The sequence below is a fragment of the Equus przewalskii genome, chromosome 17 (assembly GCF_037783145.1).
Source record: "Equus przewalskii isolate Varuska chromosome 17, EquPr2, whole genome shotgun sequence".
Classification (NCBI taxonomy): Eukaryota; Metazoa; Chordata; class Mammalia; order Perissodactyla; family Equidae; genus Equus; species Equus przewalskii.
Window position 1 is genome coordinate 10,933,429 of NC_091847.1, and position 25,124 is coordinate 10,958,552.

Consider the following 25,124-nt stretch of genomic DNA (forward strand, 5'->3'; position numbering starts at 1 on the left):
AGTATGGACATTTTAACTATGTTTATTCTTCCAATCCATGTGCAAGGGATGTCTTTCCATCTCTTTATGTCATCGCCTATTTCTTTCAAGAAAGTCTTGTAGTTTTCATTGTATAGATCCTTCACTTCCTTGGTTAAGTTTATCCCAAGGTATTTTATTCTTTTCGTTGCGATTGTGAATGGGATAGAGTTCTTGAGTTCTTTTTCTGTTAGTTTATTGTTAGTGTATAGAAATGCTACTGATTTATGCACGTTAATTTTATACCCTGCTACTTTGCTGTAGTTGTTGATTATTTCTAATAGTTTTTCTGTGGATTCTTTGGGGTTTTCTATGTATAAGATCATGTCGTCTGCAAACAACGAGAGTTTTACTTCTTCGTTACCTATTTGGATTCCTTTTATTTCTTTTTCCTGCCGAATTGCTCTGGCCAGCACCTCCAGAACTATGTTGAATAGGAGTGGTGAAAGTGGGCACCCTTGTCTTGTTCCTGTCCTCAGAGGGATGGCTTTCAGCTTTTGTCCATTGAGTATGATGTTGGCTGTGGGTCTATCATATATGGCCTTTATTATGTTGAGGTACTTTCCTTCTATACCCATTTTACTGAGGGTTTTTATCATAAATGGGTGTTGGATCTTGTCGAATGCTTTCTCTGCCTCTATTGAGATGATCATGTGGTTTTTGGTTTTCATTTTGTTAATGTAGTGTATCACGTTGATTGACTTGCGGATGTTGAACCATCCCTGTGTCCCTGGTATAAATCCCACTTGATCATGGTGTATAATCTTTTTGATGTATTGCTGTAATCGGTTTGCCAAAATTTTGTTGAGGATTTTTGCATCTATGTTCATCAGTGATATCGGCCTGTAGTTCTCCTTCTTTGTGTTGTCCTTGTCAGGTTTGGGGATCAGAGTGATGTTGGCTTCATAGAATGTGTTAGGGAGTTCTCCATCTTTCTCAATTTTCTGGAACAGTTTGAGGAGAATAGGTATTAAGTCTTCTTTGAATGTTTGGTAGAATTCTCCAGAGAAGCCGTCTGGTCCTGGACTCTTGTTTTTGGGGAGGTTTTTGATTACCGTTTCTATTTCCTTACTTGTGATTGGTCTATTCAGATTCTCCATTTCTTCCTGATTCAGTTTGGGGAGATTGTAGGAGTCTAGGAATTTGTCCATTTCTTCCAGGTTGTTCAATTTGTTGGCATATAGTTTTTCATAGTATTCTCTTATGATCTCTTGTATTTCATTGGTATCTGTTGTGATTTCTCCTCTGTCATTCCTGATTTTATTAATTTGCGATTTCTCTCTTCTTTTCTTGGTGAGTCTGGCTAGGGGTTTGTCAATTTTGTTAATTCTTTCGAAGAACCAACTCTTTGTTTCATTGATCCTTTCTATTGTCTTTTTTGTTTCAATATCGTTTATTTCTGCTCTTATTTTTATTATTTCCCTCCTTCTACTGACTCTGGGCCTTGTTTGTTCTTCTTTTTCTAGTTCTGTTAGGTGTCGTTTGAGGTTGCTTACGTGAGCTTTTTCTTGTTTAGTGAGGTGAGCCTGTATTGCGATGAATTTCCCTCTTAGGACTGCTTTTGCTGCATCCCAAATGATTTGGTATGTCGTGTTCTCATTTTCATTTGTCTCCAGATAATATTTGATTTCTTCTTTAATTTCTTCAATGATCCATTGTTTGTTGAGAAGCGTGTTGTTTAGTCTCCACATTTTTGCACCTTTCTCTGCTTTTTTCTTGTAGTTGATTTCTAGTTTAATAGCGTTATGATCAGAAAAGATGCTTGATATTATTTCAACTCTCTTGTATTTATTGATGTTTGCTTTGGTTCCCAAAATATGGTCAATCCTTGAGAATGTTCCATGTGCACTTGAGAAGAATGTGTAACCTGCTGTTTTTGGATGAAGTGTTCTATATATATCTATTAAGTCCATCTGGTCTAATTTTTCATTTAATTCTATTATTTCCTTATTGATTTTCTGTCTGGATGTTCTGTCCATTGGTGTTAATGGTGTGTTGAGGTCCCCTACTATTATTGTATTGTTGTTGATGTCTTCTTTTAGTTCTATTAAGAGTTGCTTTACAAATTTTGGTGCTCCTGTGTTGGGTGCGTATATATTTATAAGTGTTATGTCTTCTTGGTGGAGAGTCCCTTTTATCATTATATACTGTCCCTCTTTGTCTTTCTTTATCTGTTTTGCTTTGAAATCTACCTTGTCTGATATTAGTATAGCGACACCTGCTTTCTTTTGTTCATTATTAGCTTGGAGTATTGTTCTCCATCCCTTCACTCTGAGTCTGTGTTTGTCTTTGGGGCTGAGGTGTGTTTCCTGGAGGCAGCATATTGTTGGATCTTGTTCTTTGATCCATCCTGCCACTCTGTGTCTTTTGATTGGGGAGTTCAATCCATTTACATTTAGAGTGATTATTGAGACGTGGGGGCCTACCACTACCATTTTGTGTCTTGTTTTCCGGTTTTCTTCAGTTTCCTTTGTTTCTCGTCCCATGGTTTAATCTGTTCTGATGTAGAGCTGCTACTCTCTGTTGTTGTCCTTCTACTTATCTCCTCTGCTCTTGGTTTTGTAGCCCCTTTCCTTTTTTGGATTTTTCAGGAATGAGGGTTTTCCTGAGGATTTCCTGGAGAGGAGGTTTTGTGGCAATGAACTCCCTTAATTTTTGCTTATCTGGGAAAGTTTTTATTTCTCCATCGTATTTGAAGGATATTTTCGCTGGGTAGAGAATTCTCGGCTGTAGGTTTTTGTCCTTCAGATTTTTGAATATATCATTCCACTCTCTTCTAGCCTGTAGAGTTTCTGCTGAGAAATCTGCTGATAGCCTGATGGGGGTTCCTTTGTAGGTTAGTTTCTTTTGCCTGGCTGTCCTTAATATTTTCTCCTTGTCGTTGACTTTTGCTAGCTTCACTACTATATGCCGTGGAGTTGGTCTTCTTGCATTGATAAAGTTTGGAGATCTATTGGCTTCTGTCACCTGAAGATCCATCTCCCTCACCAGATTTGGGAAGTTCTCAGCCATTATTTCTTTGAATAGGTTTTCTGCCCCTTTCTCCTTCTCTTCTCCCTCTGGTATACCTATAATCCTTACGTTGCATCTCCTAATTGTGTCTGATAATTCTCGGAGAGTTTCTTCATTTCTTTTAAGTCTTGCTTCTCTCTCCTCCTCTGCCTGCAACAATTCTATATTGCCATCTTCCAAATTGCTAATTCTTTCCTCCATATTATCGGCCCTACTGTTCAGAGCATCTAGATTTTTCTTAATCTCCTCTATTGTGTTCTTCATTTCCAGTATTTCTGTTTGGTTCTTCTTTATCGTATCAAACTCTTTTGTGACATAGCTCCTGAACTCGTTGAGTTGTCGGTCAGAATTCTCTCTTAACTCAGTGAGTATTTTAATGATGGCTGTTTTGAAGTCATCATCATTTAGGTTATATATCTCATTTTCTTTGGGATTGTTTTCTGTGTATTTGTTACTTTCTTTCTGTTCTGGAGATTTAATGTATTTTTTCATATTGCTTGATGATGTTGATTTGTGCCTCCGCATGGAGATAGAGTTTAGTTGCTCCTTTCACTTGTTTCAGCTGCTGCGGTGGGGGGAGCAGCTGTTTATACTTCACCAACCAGGAACCCTGTCCGTAGTTGCTAACTGGGCCTGGGCCCCTCTTCGTAGCCACAGTGGCCCTTTGGATTCCCTCCTCTGCCGTGGGGGCCGTCACGGGGGGCTTCAGGCTGCAGGTGCCTACTGTTGTTGCCCACCTAGATGCGCTCTCTCCTTGGGGTCTGCAACGGTGTTATGGGCTTTTCCAGCGGCCAGGGGTGGGATCACTTTTATTTGTCGCTCGGTTGCTGTCGGCACCCACCAAATCTCACTTGTCCTCTATGGGTCGCAGGAGAGCTATTGGCATCTTCTACAGTCTGTGGTTAGTACACCTAGCTATGCTGCTTTTGCCCTGGGGTCTTCCAGCCTTGTGGCTGGCGGCTGGGTGCCTTCTACTGGTGCTGTGCAGAGGCTTTCCCTAAGGCTTCTGTGAGCCTGTAGGGTTTCCCCCTAGGCTACTAAGCTGGGTCTCTGGAACTCTCTCCAGCCCCAGTCCTCTCCGAGATCTCCGGCAATCCCTAGCCTCACCGGGTGGGCAACGGCAGCTGGGGGTCGCCCCGCCCTCTGGGCTTCTCTCCGGGCCTCTGCCGGGAGCTCTGAATGCTCACCGTGGCCCCTCTGCTACCGGCAGACAGAGAGTTTTGTCTGCTGCCTGGCGGAGCTCCGGCGCTTCCCCTCCGGGTCGCCGGACCCGCCTTTGAAAGTTCCCCCGCCCCGGTCCTCTCCGAGATCTCCGGCAATCCCTAGTCCCACGGGGCGGGCAACGGCAGCTGGGGGACGCCCCGCCCTCTGGGCTTCTGTCTGAGCCTCTGCCGGGAGCCCTGAATGCTGGGCGTGGCCCCTCTGCTAATGGCAGACAGAGAGTTTTGTCTGCTGCCCGGGCGGAGCTCCGGCGCTTCTCCACCGGGTCGCCGGACCCGCCTTTGAAAGTTCCCCCGCCCCGGTCCTCTCCGAGATCTCCGGCAATCCCTAGTCCCACGGGGCGGGCAACGGCAGCTGGGGGTCGCCCCGCCCTCTGGGCTTCTCTCCGGGCCTCTGCCGGGAGCCCTGAGTGCTCAGCGTGGCCCCTCTGCTACCGGGAGACAGAGAGTTTTGTCTGCTGCCTGGGGGAGCTCCGGCACTTCCCCTCCGGGTCGCCGATCCGGCCTTTGAAAGTTCCCCCGCCCCGGTCCTCTCCGAGATCTCCGGCAATCCCTAGTCCCCCGGGGCTGGCAACGGCAGCTGGGGTTCGCCCCGCCCTCTGGGCTTCTCTCCGGGCCTCTGCCGGGAGCCCTGAGTGCTCAGCGTGGCCCCTCTGCTACCGGGAGACAGAGAGTTTTGTCTGCTGCCTGGCGGAGCTCCGGCGCTTCCCCACCGGGTCGCCAGACCCGCCTTTGAAAGTTCCCCCGCCCCGGTCCTCTCCGAGATCTCCGGCAATCCCTAGTCCCACGGGGCGGGCAACGGCAGCTGGGAGACCTCCGTGCCCTCCGTGTCTCTCTCTGGGACCCTCCGGGCGCCCCGAGCACCAGGCCGGGTCTCCCTGCCAACGGCGGGGAGAGACTCTCCCCGCGGGCTCAGGTGTGCAACTCCAAAGTTTCCCTCTGCATTTAGGAGTAATTGCGGGGGGTTTAAGTAGGGTTCTGGTCACCTGTTTCCACCGTCGCTCCTCTGTTGTGTTCTCGCTCCTGCCCTAGATGTGTGTGGATCCTCTGGGGGCGTCCGTTGGAAGAAAGCCGCTTGCGGGTACTAGGCTGCCCGTCGGGGTCGGAGAGTTTTCACCTATTTCCACATCCTCCCGGAGGAAAGTCCGTCCGCCTTCCGATGTATAGTCGCGTGGGTGTCTCAGACGTCCTGAGATGCTGTCTGGATATCCTTTGTCAAGCGATAAGTGTCCAAATAATTGTAGACTCGAAGGGCGAGAGACAAAGAGGACTACTCACGGCGCCATCTTGGAATTCCTCTCTAATTTCCAATTTTTAACAATTCCCTTTCTCTCTAAAATGGAATAAACAAATTAACTGTAAATCAAACAGTTAACTGTAATCAAACACAACCACACAGGAAAAAAATGATCCTAGCAACTGTTGAACACAATATTCTTGACTAGGGTTGACAAACTTTTTGTGAAAGGAGCCAGACAGAAGATAGTTTAGGTGTTACGGGCCATACAATCTCTGTATCGTATTACTCAATTCTTCCTCTGTAGCACAAAAGCAGCCATAAACAAAATGTAAATGAACGAGTGTGGCTGTGTTCCAATAAAACTACGGATACTGAAATTCAAATTTCATTTAAAAATGTAAAAATCAAGGGCTGGCCCCAGGGCCTAGTGGTTAAGTTTGGCGCACTCTGCTTTGGCGGCCTGGGTTTGGTTCCCAGGTGTGGAACTACGTCACTCCTTGGCCACCAGGCTGAGGCAGCAACCCACATACAAAATACAGGAAGACTAGCACAAATGTTAGCTCAGGGCAAATCTTCCTTAAGCAAAAAGAGGAAGACTGGCAACAGATGTTAGCTCAGGGCTAATGTTAGCTCTACTTCAGCAAAAAAAAAAAAAAAAAAAACACGTAAAAGTCAGTCTCAGTTCATGGGTCATACAAAAACAAGTGGCAAGTCACATTTGACCAGCAGACCAGTCTGCTGACACCTGCTCATGAGTATATAACCACAGCAGGATATAGTGTAAGGATAAAATCAAAAGAAATGTAAAAACAACCTGAACTTTTACTTAGTAAGTTTTCTGTTGGAAGTGGTATGATGCAGCATTCCAAAACTATTTTGTGTATATCACGTGATTGAACAAATGAATAAATATGTTAAAGTTGTTGGGAACCAAGGGTCTCACTATAAGAGACAGGAGGTCAGATATGGCAGGGTAGAAGGTCATAGAGTTAGACTAGAATTAGAGATATTGCTATGATCTCATTTTTTAGAAAAATATATATTTGCTATCTCTGTCCACTATTAGGACCTAGAGGCAAAAATACTCCAATAACACTGAACATACCTCATGCCCTATATTCCACACTAAAAGGAATGAGGACTCCTTAGAGACATGGCTGATTCCAGAGCTGGGGCAAGGAAAATACAAGGTCGGGCTAATTATCTTGTGCCGGTAAGTAAAGAAGTCCTCAATATCTCATGGGAACAAGTTCAAGAGCATGAGAGGTAGTTTAAAGGGGCTCCCACCAGCCAAATGAGACAGTTAAAGTTTCAAAACAAATAATAACAAGAATAGATAACATTCTGAATAAAACAAGAATCTCTAGATCTAACCTGATACTATTTAAGTGAGGGAGAGGAATAACTCTTCTTCATAGAACAATGTCAAATGATAAATGTAGAAGGATAGGAGAAATAAAAAATTGCCATTGGACAACTACCATAACTGATTCAGACAAGAATCATTAATGAATGCTAAAATCACTGGGTGAAAGTTTGTTATAGAACAAGATACACACATAATTTCAAAGTATCATCCCACAGATGACTTACTAATCACAGAGGAAAAGCTATCTTTAAAATGGAGAAATCTGTCAAATCTCGCCTTAACCAAATGATCAGATTTAACATCACCAATTAGACACCATAATGTTATAGACAATGAACACAACACCTATGTAGTATTCCTCCCAAAAATGTTTAACCTTGGGGCCTGACTGGTAGCATAGCGGTTAAGTTCGTGTGCTCCACTTCAGCAGCCCAGGGTTCACCTGTTCAGATCCCGGGCGCAGACTTACGCACTGCTTATCAAGCCATGCTGTGGCAGGCATCTCATATATAAAATAGAGGAAGAAGGGCACAGACCTTAGCTCAGGGCCAATCTTCCTCAAAAAAAAAGAAAAGAAAAAGTTTAACCTGAGTCTAATTATGAATAAACTAAAATAATCAGATAAATCCAAATTGAGGGACATTCTACAAAACAACTGGCCTGGATTCTTCAAAAATGTGAGGCGGATGAGGAAGAAGGGGGAAGAAGAAGTTATAGAATAAGGCTGGGGAAGTGCTGGAGGTTAAAAAAGACCTAACAGCCATATGCAATGGGTAGTCCTTGATCCAATCATGGATCAAAAAATGGTATAAAGAACTTGTTTGGACAACTGGAGAAACTGGCATATGCACTGTATGTCAGATTACAGTACTGTGTCACTGCTAAATTTCCAGAGTGTGATCATGTGGTTACACAGGAGAATGTGTTTATTCCTAAAAGACGCATGTTTGCCTGCTGAAGTATTTAGGGGTAAAGTGTTAGGATCACGGTGTCTGCAATCTTCAAATAGTTCAGGAATTTTTAAAGTATACACACAGAGAGAGATAAAGTAGCAAAATGTTAGCAATTGGTAAACATATATGAAGGGCACAAGGTGTTCAATATACTCATAGGTTTGAAATTTTTCAAAATAAAAAATTGTGAGGAAAGAGCTAAAAAAAATATTCCTTCCAAATTCTGTTTTTATTCTTAACAAAGCAGATACAATAAAACTTTTGTTACCCAAAATCATCAAGCAATTAACCACTCACAAAGTTTTCTGGATAACTGACACTCCTCTACCACTTATTTTAAACGGAATGTTCTCAAACAAACCACATGCTCCACTAAAATCTTAATTTATTATACAATGCCTTGGATGCGACTATAAATTAAAATGCTGGTAGTGTAAGATACTGGACTGAAAAACGTAGCTTGTTGCTATTAGACTATATTCAGTGAAGGCTCCTCAACCCTTCTGAACCGAACTTGGCAATATAAAACTGAATGGGCCAAATTCTCCTCAGACAGCACTATCAAAACTATGAGCTATAAAGCTGATACTGTAGAAGGAAAAAAAATCAAATGTAGCAACACTTTTGCTCTAAAAACTCTCTCTCTATATTTAATATACCAAACACATCTGTCTAGTAGTTATTATGCAGTAACTTATACAAGAAGCTTTTTACTTAAGAAATAGTATACGACAACCAAAAACTACCCCAGAAAGTCATGGACAAATCAATCATCTAAGACATGAATACACAGCACTGGACCTTCACCGCCAACTCACTGATGTACAGGTGGCCTTTTTCAAATGTCCTTTTTATGTCCTCTATTCAACGGTTACTGACCTGGTAAGAATGCTGAATTACAATATCAATATAAATTTGATAATCATTATAAACTATAGACTAAACACAGGACTCTAATTAGAACCATTTCTTGCATCAAATTTATTTACCCACTAAGGCCCACAAAGAATTACAGTCTGTGCCTTCACTACACTTTTTATTCATGTAAACATGTCAGCAGCCCCTAGTGGCTAGACACAGTACTAGGGGCTACAGCTATAAATAGGGACACATCTAGATCGCCGCCCTCAAGGAGCTCACATCTAGCTGGAGAAAGAGATTTTAAATAATTCAGTCAAATAATATACTAAAACAGAGTGAAACAAACTGGTTTAGTGAGTCAAAGAACTACTGTCACTTTCTCCTGTCTGCAGATCACTGCCTAAACATGAAAAACAACTTCAGCAGCCGCTAGTTCTTTCACTCTCTCCCTTCTACTTTCTAAATTTCTGTTCTTTAGTCTCTTCTATATGAGATTCCAACAGGAAAGCTGATGTTTCCTAAGTGCCACTGGCTAATGAAGACGTTCTATTTCTTCCTGTCCAAGAGGGCAAGCCGTGGAGCGGACGTGTCCTCATTCAGGCTTCAGTGCTCCTTTCTTCTTCAGCAAAAATTATTTTCTTTCAGTTAAGGGTTTAGTGTACAGCATTTTTTACATGAAAAAAAAGAATGCTGGCTTCTAGAGTTTTTACCCTTCTTTTAGAAAGCAAGTGTTTCATATAAGCAGTTTTCTTTGTAACTGAACACAAAAAAAATAAGAGTTTATAGCACCTAAATGTTTAACAAAATGTTCTAAACCACAGGTGGAGATCCAGTGGCTATGAAATCAACTTACTGGATCAAAACCAATACTTTTTTTTTAACAAAATAGAACAGAATAAAATAGAAGCTTTCGAGAGCATGATGTAAAACGTATCTCTTACTGTGATTTAAAGTCTAAATAGCAGGAGAGCCAATGACTTTATATCGGCTCATAATATCCATCCAATCCTATTACCTCATACCTATTTGCAGGAGTCCTTACATCTGTTGCAAAGAACTGATTATCAGTCTTTCACAAAGTTTGATTAAAAGAAGAGAAGGGGCTTGGCAGAGGCCAAAACTAAAGAAATACAAACTCTTAGTATACATGGGAAGTAATACTGCTCAATAGTTAAGACTGTGGCTCAGGAATCAGACTGTTTTAAGGTAAAAATCCTTACCACCTTTACGATGTTGGACAGTTATTAAACCACTCTGTGCCTCAGTTTCCTCGCCTACCACATGAGTTGATCTGAGGATTAAATGAGATAATACATGAGAAGACCTTAGCACAGTGCCTGACACTTAAAAGTACCTCATGTGTGTCAGCAGTTATTATCGTCATATTAGGTACTACCTCTCTAAATATTCAAACCTGACTTTAGGAAAAATTCGAAAACACATATTATGCTTTTATTAAAATATTCTAGTTATACTAGAATTACAACAGAGTACTGATTATTAAATGCCTCAGAAACCTGAGAATGTCCAAGAAACACCAGTAATCCAGTTGGATGGAAAAAATCTATCAGGGGAACAGCAACAAAGTTGGAAAGACATCTGCGACTGTACTGTGGAGCAGGTGCAGTAATCTGGGCATCAGTGGCATACTCCAGGGGTCAGCAAACCTTGGCCCATAGGCCAAATCTGCTGTCTGTTTTTTGGCCACGAGTTAAGAATGGTTTTTACAACGACCGTTGGCAATTGATCTCATGACAGGGAACACTAACTTTGAACGCCACTTAAGTGAAATGTTAGCCCATAAAAAAGAATTCCATTCTTCTCATTAGTAGACCAATACAACAAAATATTATATTCAATTATTATATTTTTATTTCATCAATAAAAATGTGTGAAGTTTTTAAAAAATAAAAGTCTCAAATCAGTGTCTATATGTTAGATAGTAAGACAAGTGTTCCTCTTTACTTCTCCCTAATTCTTCCCTCCTTCAACATATCTCATAACGAGCTAGATAGGGAGAAGCAACACAAACACATCAACTAACAAAACAAGATAAAAGCCCCTGCCTCCATGGAGTGTCTGTGCTTCCACGCTTGGGGATCTTAGAACCCCATATAAGGAACTGCTGACCTACACAATTATTCCGTAAACAATTATGCTAGCACAGACCAAAAAACATAAAACAGCCACTTGCAAGGTGGGTCACAATATCAGAATCACCTGGGAGAACTTTTCCAAATCACAAAATCCTTCCCAGTGAAGATTTTCCCATTTCCCCAGTAGCTTCTACAGTAAGCCACCGTAACTGATCACAGTGTGTCTTGGGCGGGAAAAGGTAAGAAAAGATGGAAATGAAAATCAACCAAGTACAGAGATTTTTAAAATTCCAATGTAAATAAAGCAATTTAGAAATCCTTGGAGTTTGTGAAAATATTTTACACCCACACAATAAGAAATATCTAAAAAAGAAACAGACAAAAAGAACACCAACAATTACTTTAAAAACTGACATTTCCCAAATAATTTTAATTTCCTTGGAAAAGTCATTCATTCTATTCACTCAGAGTATAGTCATTATTAATTGGCACACATTCCATGTGAGGCACTGTGCATACCAGGGACTACCAGGAGTGAGGTTTGGAGAGGTAGACAGGGACAGAACCTGAGTTTAGATTTTATCTTACAGGCGGATGGAGAGGCAATAAAATGTTCTGACCAGGAGTGTAATGTGATTGGATGTCCATGTTAAGTCACTGGCTACAGTGCAGAGGAGGACTGAAAAGGGCAAGAACAAGGGCAGAATGCACTTTAAGGAAAGTATTGTAAAAGTCCAGATGAGACATAATGAGCTTTTTCATTTAAATCATCCCCAAAAGTTTCAGAAGCTTTGTCCAAGCTTCATATTGCCAAACTGAAGCTCAGGTGGTGCTAGGGCTACAACAGGGAAAATCAGGGGAGAAAGGGAAACTCAATGGTGATGATGAGAGGTGATCCAGACAGGCAGTGAGAAAGTGGAATCCACAGCCGATAGAAGCAGGCGACAGGCTGTGATCCAAGCAAACGGGGCCTTAGTTGCAGAGGTCAGATGAGCAAGCAGTATCCCAGCAATCGGGAAAAGCACAATAGGGAAACACGTCTGATCTCATGGTTCTTGATCAAAGGCTTACAGCAGACAGTAGAGAGCTCCAGCTCAAGACCAGAGTCCAGGAATTCAAAAATAGACAGAAAATAGGACAGCAGCAGCAAAGACACAGATTTCCAACTCAAATTAACCTACTTTCACAACCTGAATCTGCCATTTTCTAGCTGTGAAAGTCTGGACAACTCAGCTTTTTGAGCCTGACCTTCTTCATCTATAAGAAGGGGTTAACACTACCTACTCCACAGGGTTGCTGGGAGAAAAAATGAGATAGCACACCTTAAAACATCCAGTAGAGTTCAACAAATATTAGTTTCATCCCTTTCTCTTTTTCTTCCATTTCTCACCTAAGCTATGCAAATAATGAAGTCTTCTGCTTGGCCACAAAGTCTGAAAGGCTTATCCTACTAGGCGTCAGAGGACTTAGGTGAAGAAAGTAAGGCAGGTCGTTAATGCAAAATGTCTCACGGGAGCAGTAGTTCGTACAGAAGAGAAGAAAGTAAATGGGTTACACAAATAAAATTGCCTAAAAAACTGAAGTAGAGTAAAAGTTTAAATAAGCAGAATTAGTTACTCTAATAGTATATCCACACAATAGAAGATGTCACTATATACAAAAAGAAAGAAAGAAAAAAGGGGGAGCTTTCTGCATATTGAAGTCAAAGGATCTCCAAGGGACATTCTAAACTTAAAAATTATCACATAAAAAATAACATATGGGGCTGGCCCCGTGGCCGAGTGGTTAAGTTAACGCGCTCCACTTTGGCAGCTCAGGGTTTCACCAGTTCAGATCCTGGGCACAGACATGGCACCACTCATCCACATGCCAGAACTAGATAGACCCACAACGAAAAATATACAACTATGTACTGGGGGGCTTTGGGGAGAAAAAGGAAAAAGAAAAAAATCTTTAAAAGAAAATTAATACAATATGCTACCTGCTACACAGAGAGGCGGGGGGGAACAGTAATCTGTATTTATATTTTGTTTCTATTTGCATAAATACTGGTAAGATATACAAAAAATAAAAGTGGTTACCTATAGAGAGCAAGGAAGGGAGGGATAGACAGAGATGAGTCATACTGAGACGTCTCAATATATATACTTTTCATATTATTTTGAAATTTCAACCAAGTAGCTATATTACCAATTTAAAAAAAGAAATAAAATTTAAATAAATTTTAAAAATACTCGAGAAGTCTGAATGTTCTGATAATATATTCTGCTACACTTATTAATTAGGACCTATCTGTACCTATTTTAGCTATACACTAACATACAGTTAACTATGATTAACTTGTACACAATTCTTAACTGTCTAACAGATTTTAAGTTTCTCCAAAGAAAGAAGTATAATCTCCTTGAGGATAAAGATCATGTCTTGTTCATTCTGTAAGTTCCACTGCCAAGCACAGTGCCTAGTGCCTGGCTGGTACTCAAAGAATACATTAAATTGACCCTGGATGGTCTAAATGCTTCCTTGTGAAGTCACCTCCAATTCTGGATATAATCTCTAATTTTATTGCTGGTGACTTGTCTATAAACAAGAATACACTTAAAATACATGACTTTATAAAAATGAGAAAAGCTCTTAATTAACAATTGTTTAACAAAAGGCAACATATAAGTTTAACTAGTAATAAAAATAAGCTATGTACTGGGGGGCTTTGTGGGAGAAGAAAAAAAATAAAGAAGAATGGCAAAAGATGTTAACTCAGGTGCCAGTCTTTAAAAAATACAAAAAATAAATAAGATTAACAATGACCCCAGAATTACTCCAAAGACCCATCATCAGATGGCAATCATTTGAAATGGGGGCAGGGAGCTAGCCCAGACACCTATCAAAGTTCATTCTGGACATTTCTTTGATAATAGATGTTGCTACATAGTTTCACTTACTCATCTTTCAAAACACCACTATAGTTTCTTTCTCTTAACCCCCAAAATGTTAAGATGTATATAAACTTCAAAAAAGAAAAAAAAGATACACTTCTTGATTCTGTCCCCTATTCTTCCATGACCCAAGAGATCTTCCTTCTTCCCTTTATGACCAAATTTCCTAGAATTGTCTAGTCTATATCCACTGTACGTCTAGTTTCCTCAATTTAGTTTCCTATCACACCTCTCTACTGTAACTCTTCTGCTAAAACAATAAATCTCAAATTTAGCATACCTCAGAATAACCACAGCAGCATTTAAGCAGATTTCCCATGTGACCACCTCCCCTTTCCTCACTCACAGTCTTAAGAATCTATAAGGTGTGAGATGACACCTGGGGAATTGATATTCTTAATCACTGTCTCATTTGACTCTGACACAGGTGGCCTGCCTGAACACACTTGAAAACCAACTTGCTAAGGTCATCAATAACTTTCCAATAGTCAAATTCAAAGCACTTTTGTTACGTCTTTCAGCAACACCTGACACCTCCCTGAAACTCCTTCCTTCATCAGCTTCTACCACACAACTAGACTCTCCTCTCTCTCTCACCACCATTCAGTCTTCTTCACTGACTTCTTCACTTCTGAGAGCCTTTAACCATTAAATGATGGCTGTTGCAGACTCTGTCAATGACCCTCTTCTTAACTTTACACACACTTCAGAAGCAGTAAGTCAGATCCAATTCTTCAACTACCACCTGTACCAACCCTAATTCTTGCTACTTTGAATTTCAGACTGTTTTCAGGTAGTCAGAGGCTATGCAGAATAGGAGGGGGAAAAAAAGATGCTTCAGCATCACAGAAATCTGAATTGAAAATATTTTCTCTGCCATTTATGTACTAACATGCTCAAAGTCATACACTTCTCTGAAATTTCAGCTTTGTTCTCCTTTAAAACTGGAGATAGACTGATGTCATCGTCATGGTAGAGTGAGCACTTCCCTTAGACTATCCCCTCTAAGGTACAATGAAAAGGACATTCATAAATCAACAGAGAACAGTCACACAACACAACAGACATCTGAGAGGCCCATGCAGCCATGTCTCTGCAGGTGGAGGAGCTGGATGCTCTGGGAGGCAGTGGAAGGAGGTAAGGGGATACCATCTCCCTCCCCTAATGGCAGCGACCAAGGGCAGGGACCATGCCAGGCTCTGAGTGGAGAAGGGGGAGGGGCAGCTCTCCACAGGAACATCTTACCTCTCCAAAGTGCCACTCAGCTGTGGAAAAGCTCCACACAGAAAAGGCTAAGCTACTGTGGGGGTGTCTTCATCAAACCAACACCCCGGGAGGGCAGACAGCAAGGGCAGAATGAGAACACCCCTGTGATCCGGCATGTGAAAGAAAGCTCCCCTACCCTTGCCTGGTGTACCAGCTCAGCCGGTCGGCCAGAGCAAGGGAACCCCAAGAGAGCATCTCTGCATATGTTAGCAAAGCTGCAGCTATTGCATAAGGGCAATTGCATATGGGCCCTGTCAGCACAGATTCCAAAGGACAGGCACACCTGCCAGAGGTCACAGTGGGCTCAGAATACACAGGTCCTGCCCCCCTCCCAGTGGCAGCAAGTGGAATCTGCAACAAGGTACTACCAATATGCAAAGGCACAAATCAACCCCATCAAATAATATGGGAATGTATAATACTCCAAACCAGAAGGAGAATTGCAAGCACCCAGAAAACAATCCTGCAGGCACAAAAATTTACAATCTAAATGACAGAGAATTCAAAATAGCTGTCATAAAAAAAACTCAACGACCAACAAGAAAACTCAGACAGTTCAATGAAATCAGGCATAAAATTAATGAACAGAGACAATTCTTTACAAAAGAAATTGAAACTGGTGACGTCAGCAACATGGCGCATTGAGCTCACCCGGGACTCTCTCCCCTCCAAATTACAACCAAAAATAGCAACTGCTTTGCAACCAAAAAAAACTCCTAATAACAGAAATCATCAGGGACCCATAGGAGCTGAACGACAGAGGGCGGAAAGGCTGGAGCCGCCCTCGGGGAAGCTGGAACAGGTTAAGAGAGAACTTCGCTCCCTCCCCTAGAGACTGGGAACGCTGAGGCAGGTGAGGGAAGGAGCGTGGGAGGGGCCACAGGTCCGCAGGATCCAGGACTCCTACCGCCCGTGCAGCTGAAACCCTCTAACGGGGGAAAGCTTTCGCGTGGGGGAACCCCATCAAGCCAGGGCCCTGGGAAACCACAGAGCAAGAGCTGACCGGAATCCAGGTCTGCGCACGAGAGAAAGTGACCCCCTCCCCCAACACCCACTGGGCACCGCCATCATGGCTGAAGGCAGAGGGCTCAGAACACACGGCTCTCGACCCCCATCTAGTGGTGACAGGCTGTAACTGAAACCGAATAATAGCATCATGAGCAAAAACCACTCTTCTAACCTTCAGCAATTTACAAAAGCTCCAGTCCAAAATGAAAACAATAAACAACACAAAAGTATGTCCTGAGGACTTGCAAATAGGTAAACTAAGTGACAATGAATTCAAAATAGCTATCGTCAAAAAAGCTCAATGAGATAAGAGGAAATATAGAGAAACAAGTCAACAAGTTCTGCAGTTACTTCGCAAAAGAGATTGAAACTATAAAAAACAATCAATCAAAAATACTAGAGATTAAAAGTACAATGGATCAGATAAGACAGAATACAGATTCCCTGAATGCCCGCGTAGACACCACAGAGGAGCAAATTAGCATAATTGAAGATAGACAGGCTGAAAGGCTCCAGAGGAAGAAAGACAACTAAGAACTTAAAAAACTAAAGAAAATCTCCGAGAAATAGCGGACTCAATGAGAAAATGCCACTTAAGAATATTCAGAATTCCTGAGGGCATGGAAAAGGAAAATGGAGCAGAAAGTGTGCTCAACGAACTAACAGAAGAAAACTTCCCAACTCTAGGGATTGGGAGAGAAATGTGTGTGGAGTAAGCTTTCAGATCGCCTAGATTTGTCAATGTAAAAAGACCTACTGCTAGGCATATAGTAGTAAAAGTGGCAAGAACGAATGAGAAAGAAAGAATACTCAAGGGAGCAAGGCAGAAGAAAATAACCTACAAAGGAACTCCTATCAAACTTTCAGCAGATTTCTCTACAGAAATCTTACAAGCTAGAAGAGATTGAAATGACATATTCAAAACTCTAAAGGATAAAAATCTTCAGCCAAGAATACTCTATCCAGCAAAAACATCCTTCAGATATGGGGGAGAAATTAAATCTTTTACAGACAGACAAAAGCTAAGGGACTTCATAGCCACAAGACCTCCACTTCAAGAAATCCTTAAGAGGGCTCTCATACCTGAAAAAAGAAAAAAGGGAGAAAGGGGTCACAAAACAAAGAGTAGTGAGATAAACAGAATCAGAACAGGATAGCAAATATTCAACTATAGCATTAGGATAAAGGGAAGTAAATCACTAAAGCAAAAACAATCTTATCATTCTAACCACAAACTCACAACACAGTTGGACTAAGGGATGAAAATAATAACGTAGGGGTGAAGGAGAAAAGGGACTGAATCAGTCTAGGCTAAGTAGACTAGAAAATGGACTGTGTTATACATGAGATTCTGAATACAAACGTAGGGTAGCCACTAAACTAAAAAACAGGACAGAGACACAAAACATAAAATAAGGAAAAAAATCTAAGAAACCCAGCATAAAAAATTGCAGAAGTCAATGGCTAGGCTAAAACACACAGGACAAGAAACAAAGGAAACACAGGAAAACGAGCAACAGAATGACAGCATTAAGCGCTCATGCATCAAGACTCACCCTCAACGAAAACAGATTGAACTCTCCAATAAAAAGACACAGAGTGGCAAAATGGATTAAAGAACAAGATCCAACAATTTGTTGCCTCCAGCAAACACACCTAACCTCCAAGGACAAACACAGGCTCAGAGTGAAGGGGTGGAAGACAATACTCCAAGCTAATAGCAAACAAAAGAAAGTAGGTGTCACAATGCTTATAGCACACAAAACAGACTTCAATAAGGCAGGTAAAGAGAGACGTAGAGAGCCAATATATAATGATCAAAGGGACACTTCATCAAGAAGAAATAATGCTTATAAATATCTATGCACCCAACACAGGAGCACCAAAGTTCATAAAGCAACTATTAACAAACCTAAAAGAAGATATCAAAATTAACACAATAACAGGAGGGGACCTCAACACCCCACTCATATCAATGGACAGATCATCCACGCAGACAACCAACAAAGAAACAGTGGAGCTAACGAAAAGCTAAAACAGTTGGACTTAATAGACATATATAGAACATTCCATCCAAAAACAGGAGAATACACGTTCCTCTCAAGTGCACGTGGAACATTCTCAAGGATAGACCATATGTTGGGAAACAAGGCAAGCCTCTACAAATTTAAAAAAATTGAAATAATAACACGCATCTTTTCCGATCATAATGCTATAAAGCTAGAAATTAATTACAAGAAAAAAGCTGAGAAAGGGACAAAGATGTGGAGACTAAACAATATGCTATTGAACAAGCAATGGATCGTTGAAGAAATTAAAGAAGAAATAAAAAAATTTCTGGAGACAAATGAAAGTGATAACATGCCATACCAACTCATATGGGATACAGCAAAAGCTGTATTAAGAGGAAAATTAATCACAATACAGGCACATCTTAACAAACAAGAAAAATCTCAAATAATCAATCTTAAACTACACCTAACTGTATTAGAGAAAGAAGAACAAACAAAGCCCAAAGTCAGCAGTAGGAGAGAAATAATAAAAATCAGAGCAGAAATACATGCCATTGAGACAAAAAAAGGCAGTAGAAAGGATCAATGAAGCAAACAGCTGGTTCTTTGAGAAAATAAATAAAACTGAAAAACCCCTAGCCAGACTTACAATGAATAAAAGACAAAGCTCAAATAAACAAAATCAGAAATGAAACAGAAGAAATAACAACAGACTCCGCAGAAATACAACGGAATACAAGAGAATTCTACGAAAAACCACATGCCAAAAAAATGGATAACCTAGAGGAAATGGATAAATACTTAGACTCCTACAATCTCCCAAAGCTCACTCAAGAAGAAGCAGACAATTTGAACAGACCAATCATAAGGAAAGAGATTGAAACAGCAATCAAAAGCATCCCAAAGAATGAAACCCCAGGACCAGATGGCTTTCCTGGGGAATTCTACCAAACTTTCAGAGAGGATTTAATACCTATCCTTTTCAAGCTATTCCAAAAAATTAGGCACCATGGAACACTTCCTAACACGTTCTACGAGGCCAAAATCATGCTGATACCAAAGCCTGACAAGGACAGCATGTAAAAGGAGAACTACAGGCCAATATCACTGATGAACATAAATGCAAAAATTCTCAACAAAATTTTGACAATCCGAAATCAGCAATTCATCAAAAAGATCACACATCATGATCAAGTGGGATTCATACCAGGGACACAGGGATGGTTCAACATCCACAAATCAAGCAATGTGATACACCACATCAACAAACTGGGGAATAAAAACCACATGATCATCTCAATAGATGCAGAGAAAGCATCTGACAAGATCCAACAGCCATTTATGATAAAAACTGAACAAAATGGGCATAAAAGAGAACTACATCAACATAATAAAAGCTACATATGACAACCCAACAGCCAATATCATACTCAATGGGCAAAAACTGAGCACAATCCCCCTGAAAACAGGAACGAGACAAGGATGGCCTCTATCACCACTCATATCCAACATAGTGCTGGGGATTTTGGCCAGAGCAATTAGGCAAGAAAAAAGAATAAAAGGAATCCAAATAGGGAGGGAAGAAGTGAAACTCTTGCTGTTTTCAGACAACATAATCTTATATATAGAAAACCCCAAAGAATCCATTGGAAAACTTTTAGAAGTAATCAACAACCACAGCAAACTTGCAGGGTATAAAATCAATTTAAATAAATCAGTAGGATTTCTATACTCTAATAATGAGCTAACAGAAGAAGAACTCAAGAACACAATACCATTCACAATCGCAACAAAAAGAATAAAACGCCTCTGGGTAAATTCAACTAAGGAAGTGAAAGACCTATACAACAAAAACTACAAGGCTTTCCTGAAAGAAATGGATGACGACATAAAGAGATGGAAAGACATTCCATGTACATGGATTGGAAGAATAAACATAGTTAAAGTATCCATTCTACCTAAAGTAATCTACAGATTGAACGCCATCCCAATCAGAATCCCAATGACATTCTTACAGAAATAGAACAAAGAATCCTAAAATCCATATGGGGCAACAAAAGACCCTGAATTGCTAAAGCAATCCTGAGAAAAAACAACAATGCTGGAGGCGTCACAATCCCTGACTTCAAAACATACTACAAAGCTGCAGTAATCAAAACAGAATGGTACTGGGACAAAAACAGGTGTACAGATCAATGGAACAGAATTGAAAGCCCAGAAATAAAACCACACATCTATGGACAGCTAATCTTCGACAAAGGACCTGAGGGTATACAATGGAGAAAAGAAAGTCTTTTCAACAAATGGTGCTGGGAAAACTGGAAAGCCACATGTAAAAGAATGAAAATTGACCATTCTTTTTCACCATTCACCAAAATAAACTCAAAATGGATCAAAGACCTAAAGCTGAGACCTGAGACCATAAGGCTCCTAGAAGAAAATGTAGGCAGTACACTCTTTCACATCAGTATTAAAAGGATATTTTCAGACACCATGTCTTCTCAGACAAGGGAAACAATAGAATAAACAAATGGGACTTCATCAGACTAAAGAGCTTCTTCAAGGCAAAGGAAAACAGGATTGAATGAAAAAAATAACACACTAACTAGGAAAAAATATTTGCAAGTAATATATCCGACAAAGGCTTAATATCCATAATATATAAAGAACTCACACAACTCAACAACAAAAAATCAAACAATCTGATCAAAAAATGGGCAGGAGACATGAACAGACATTTCTCCAAGAAGATATACGATGGCCAACAGGCACACGAAAAGATGTTCATCATCGCCGATCATGAGGGAAATGCAAATCAAAACTACACTAAGATATCACCTTACACCCATTAGAATGGCAAAAATAACTAAAACAAATAGTAACAAATGTTGGAGAGGTTGTGGAGAAAAAGGAACCCTCATGCACTCCTGGTGGGAATGCAAACTGGTGCAGCGACTAGGGAAAACAGTATGGAGATTTCTCAAAAAATTAAAAATAGAACTAGCATACGATCCAGCTATCACACTACTGGGTATCTATCCAAAGAGCTTGAAGTCAGCAATTCCAGAAGTCCCATCCACCGCAATGTTCACTGCAGCATTATTTACAATACCCAAGATGCGGAAGCAACCTAAGTGCCCATCAACAGATGACTGGATAAAGAAGGTGTGGTATATAGATACAATGGAATAATACTCAGGCATAAAAAAGAACAAAATCGTCCCATTTGCAACAACATGGATGGACCTTGAGAGAATAATGTTCAGCGAAATAAGCCAGACAGAAAAGGACAATCTCTGTATGACTCCACTCATATGAGAAATTTAAAAATGTAGAGAAAGAAAACAGATTAGTGGCTACCAGGGGAAAGGTGGGGTGGGGTTGGGAACAAAGGGTGAAGGGGTGCACCTACAACACAACTGACAGACAATAATGTAAAACCGAAACTTCACAAGATTGTAACCTATCATTAACTCAATTAGAAAAAAAAGAAATTGAAACTACAAAGAAAAACCAATCAGAAATGTTTGAGATGAAAAACACAAAGAATAAAATAAAGCAAAAGCTGGAGTCCTTGAATAACTGAGTTGATATTAAGGGAGGACACAATTAGCAATTTGGAGGACAGCAATACAGAAATGCTTCCAACGGAGGAAGAGGGAACTATGGCTAAAAAGGAATGAAGAAATTCTCAGAGGAATATCCGAGTCAACTAAGAAATGCAACATAAGTATTACAGGTATTCCAGAGGGAGAAGAGAGGAAGAAAGGAGCAGAAAGCTTGTTCAAAGAAATAATAGGTGAGTGGCCGGCCCGGTGGCGCAGCGATTAAGTCTTCACATTCCACTTTGGTGGCCTGGGGTTCGCTGGTTTGATTCCTGGGTGCCGACATGGCACTGCTTGGCAAGCCATGCTGTGGTATGCATCCCACATATAAAGTAGAGGAAGACGGGCATGGATGTTAGCTCAGAGCCAGTCTTCCTCAGCAAAAAGAGGAGGATTGGCAGCAGATGTTATCTCAGGGCTAATCTTCCTCAAAAAAAAAAAAAAAAAAAGAAAGAAAGAAATAATAGGGAAGTACTTCCCAAACCTGGGGAAGGAGCTGGAATTAAAAATAAAAGAAGCTAATAGAACTCCTATATAAAAAGACCTTCTCCAAGGCATATACTAGTAAAACTGGCAAAAGTCCATGACAAAGAAAAAACATTAAGGGCCACAAGACAGAAAAAAACAACTTACAAAGGAACCCCTATCAGGCTTTCAGTGGCTTTCTCAGCAGAAACCTTAGAGGCTAGGAGAGAGTGGAATGATATGTTCAAAATTCTGAAAGATAATGGCTTTCAGCAAAGGATACTCTATCTAGTGAAAACATCCTTCAGATATGAGGGCGAAATAAAAACTTTGCCAGATAAACAAAAGCTGAGGGAGTTCATCTCCACAAAACTACCCTACAAGAAATGATCACGAAGGCCCTCCTACCTAAAAAAAAAAGGGGGGGGGGGGAGTTTACAAAACCTCAAGCAAGGAAATAAACAGGCAGACAAAATAAGAAAATGGTAACTATCAGAACAAGTTAGCAAACACTTAATTGTAACATTAAAGATAAACAGAAGGAAAACATCAAAAATAACTATACTCTCATTTTAACCACAAACTCAAAGCACAAAATGGAGTAAGTTGTGACAAAAATAACTTAGAAGGGGAAGAGGAGAGGAATGGAATCTGCTTAGACTAAGGGAAAAAGAGGCTATCAGAAAATGGACAATCTCATCTATGCAATTTTTTATACAAACTTCACGGTAACCACTAAAAATGCAATCAGAACAAAGACACAAATGATAAAAAAAAAAAGACAAAACTGAGAAAACCATCAGACAGAACTACAAACTGAATGGGTAGTCCAAAATAAACGTTACAAGAAACAATGGAAATACAGAACAACCAGAAAACAAGTGATAAAATGGCAGCATTGAGCCCTCATATAGCAATAATCACTCTAAATATAAATGGATCGAATTCTCCAATCAAAAGACAGAGAGCAGCCGGACAGATTAAAAGGAAAAAGACCCAACAATATGCTGCCTCCAGGAAACACATCTCAGCTGTAAAGACAAACACACTCTCAGAGTGAAGGGATGAAAAACAATACTCCAAGCTAATGGTAAACAACAGAAAGCAGGTCTTGCCATACTAATATCAGACAAAGTCAACTTCAAGATAAAGAAGACAATGAGAGACAAAGGGGGCAGTACATAATAATAAAAGGGACACTCCATCAAAACAATATAACACTTATAAATATATATGTACCCAACAGAGGATCACCAAAGTACATAAAGCAACTATTAACAAACCTAAAAGGAGATATTAATAACAACACAATAATAGTAGAGAACCTTAAGATTCCACTTACATCAATGGATAGAACATCAGGACAGAAAGTCAACAAGGATGCAGTGGAACTGAACAAAAAACTAGACCAGATGGACTTAGTAGATATATATAGAACACGCCATCCCCAAACAGAAGAATACACATTCTTCTCAAGTGCACATGGAACATTCTTAAAGACGGACCATATGTTGGGAAACAAGAAGATTGAAATCACATGAAGCATCTTTTGTGACCATAATGCTATGAAACTAGAAAAGCTGGCAAAATGACAAATAAGTGGAGACTAAACAACATGCTACTATACAACAAATGGACCGTTGAAAAAATTACAGGAGAAATCAAAAAACATCCGGCGACAGATGAAAATGAAAATACACCATACCAACTCACACAGGATGCAGCAAAAGCCGTCCTAAGAGGGAAATACATAGCAATAAATGTCCAGCTTAACAAACAAGAAAAATCTCAAAGTAGCAATCTTAAACTACACCTAACAGAATTAGAAAAAGAAGAACAAAGTTCAAAGTCAACAGAAGGAGGAAAATAATAAAAATTAAGGCAGAAATAAATGAAACTGAAACCAAAAAAAAAAAAAAAAAGAGTAGAAAGGATCAATGAAACTAAGAGCTGGTTCTTTGAGAGGATAAACAAAATTGACAAACTTTACCCAGACTCACTAAGGAATAGAGATAGAAGGCTCAAATAAATAAAATTAGAAATGAAAGAGGAGAAATTACAAAAAATACCACAAAAATACAAAGGATTATAAAAGAATACTATGAAAAACTATATGCCAAGAAATTGGATAACCTAGGAAAAATGGATAAATACGTAGACTCACACAACCTCCCAAAACTGAATCAAGAAGAAACAGAGAATCTGAATAGACCAATCACAAAGAGATTGAAACAGTAATCAAAAACCTCACAAAAAACAAAAGTCCAGGACTAGATGGCTTCTCTGGAGAATTCTACCAAACAAAGAAAATTTAATACCTACCCTTCTCAAAATATTCCAAAAAGTTGAAGGAGACGGAACACTTCCTAACACACTTTATGAAGCCAACATCACCTTCATCCCAAAGCCAGACAAGGACAACACAAAGAAGGAAAATTACAGGCCAATATCACTGATGAACACAGATGCAAAAATCCTCAACAAAACATGAGCAAACTGAGTACAGCAACGCATTAAAAACATTATATACCATGATCAAGTGGGACTTATACCAGGAACACAGGAATGGTTCAACATCTACAAAACAATCCATGTGATACACCACATTAACAAAATGAGGAACAAAAACCACATAATCATCTCAACTGATGCAGAGAAAGCATTTGACAAGATCCAATATCCATTTATGATAAAAGCCCTCAATAAAATGGGTATAGAAGGAAAGTACCTCAACATAATAAAGCCCAGATATGATAAACCCACGGCCAACATCATATTCAACAGCGGAAAACTGTAACCCACCCCTGCAAGAAGAGGAAGATGACAAGGGTGCCCACTCTCACCACTCTTAGTCAAAACACAGTACTGGAGGTTTTGGCTGAGCAATTAGGCAAGAAACAGAAATAAAGGGTATCCAAATTGGCAATGAAGAAGTGAAACTCTCACTGTTTGCAGATGACATGATTTTATATAAAGAAAACCCTAAAGAATCTACCAGAAAACTATTAAAAATAATCAACTACAGTAAAGTTGCAGGGTACAAAATCAATTTACAAAAATCAG

At 40.1% G+C, this 25,124-nt stretch overlaps 1 protein-coding gene across 5 annotated transcripts in view; it reads right to left on the reverse strand.

Annotated features, from left to right (window-relative positions):
* The window catches only part of PTPN4 (protein tyrosine phosphatase non-receptor type 4), a 220,212-nt gene that overhangs the window by 185,484 nt on the left and 9,604 nt on the right, over positions 1-25,124 (reverse strand). The window contains exon 1 of one of the 5 annotated variants that reach the window (XM_070581111.1): positions 5,237-5,583. The exons of 3 other annotated variants lie outside the window; for them this stretch is intronic. The gene's annotated coding sequence lies outside the window, so the exon portion shown is untranslated. Of the gene's footprint in view, positions 1-5,236; positions 5,584-25,124 lie in introns of those variants that run through there. One more of the 5 variants, XM_070581113.1, reaches the window with a different exon arrangement.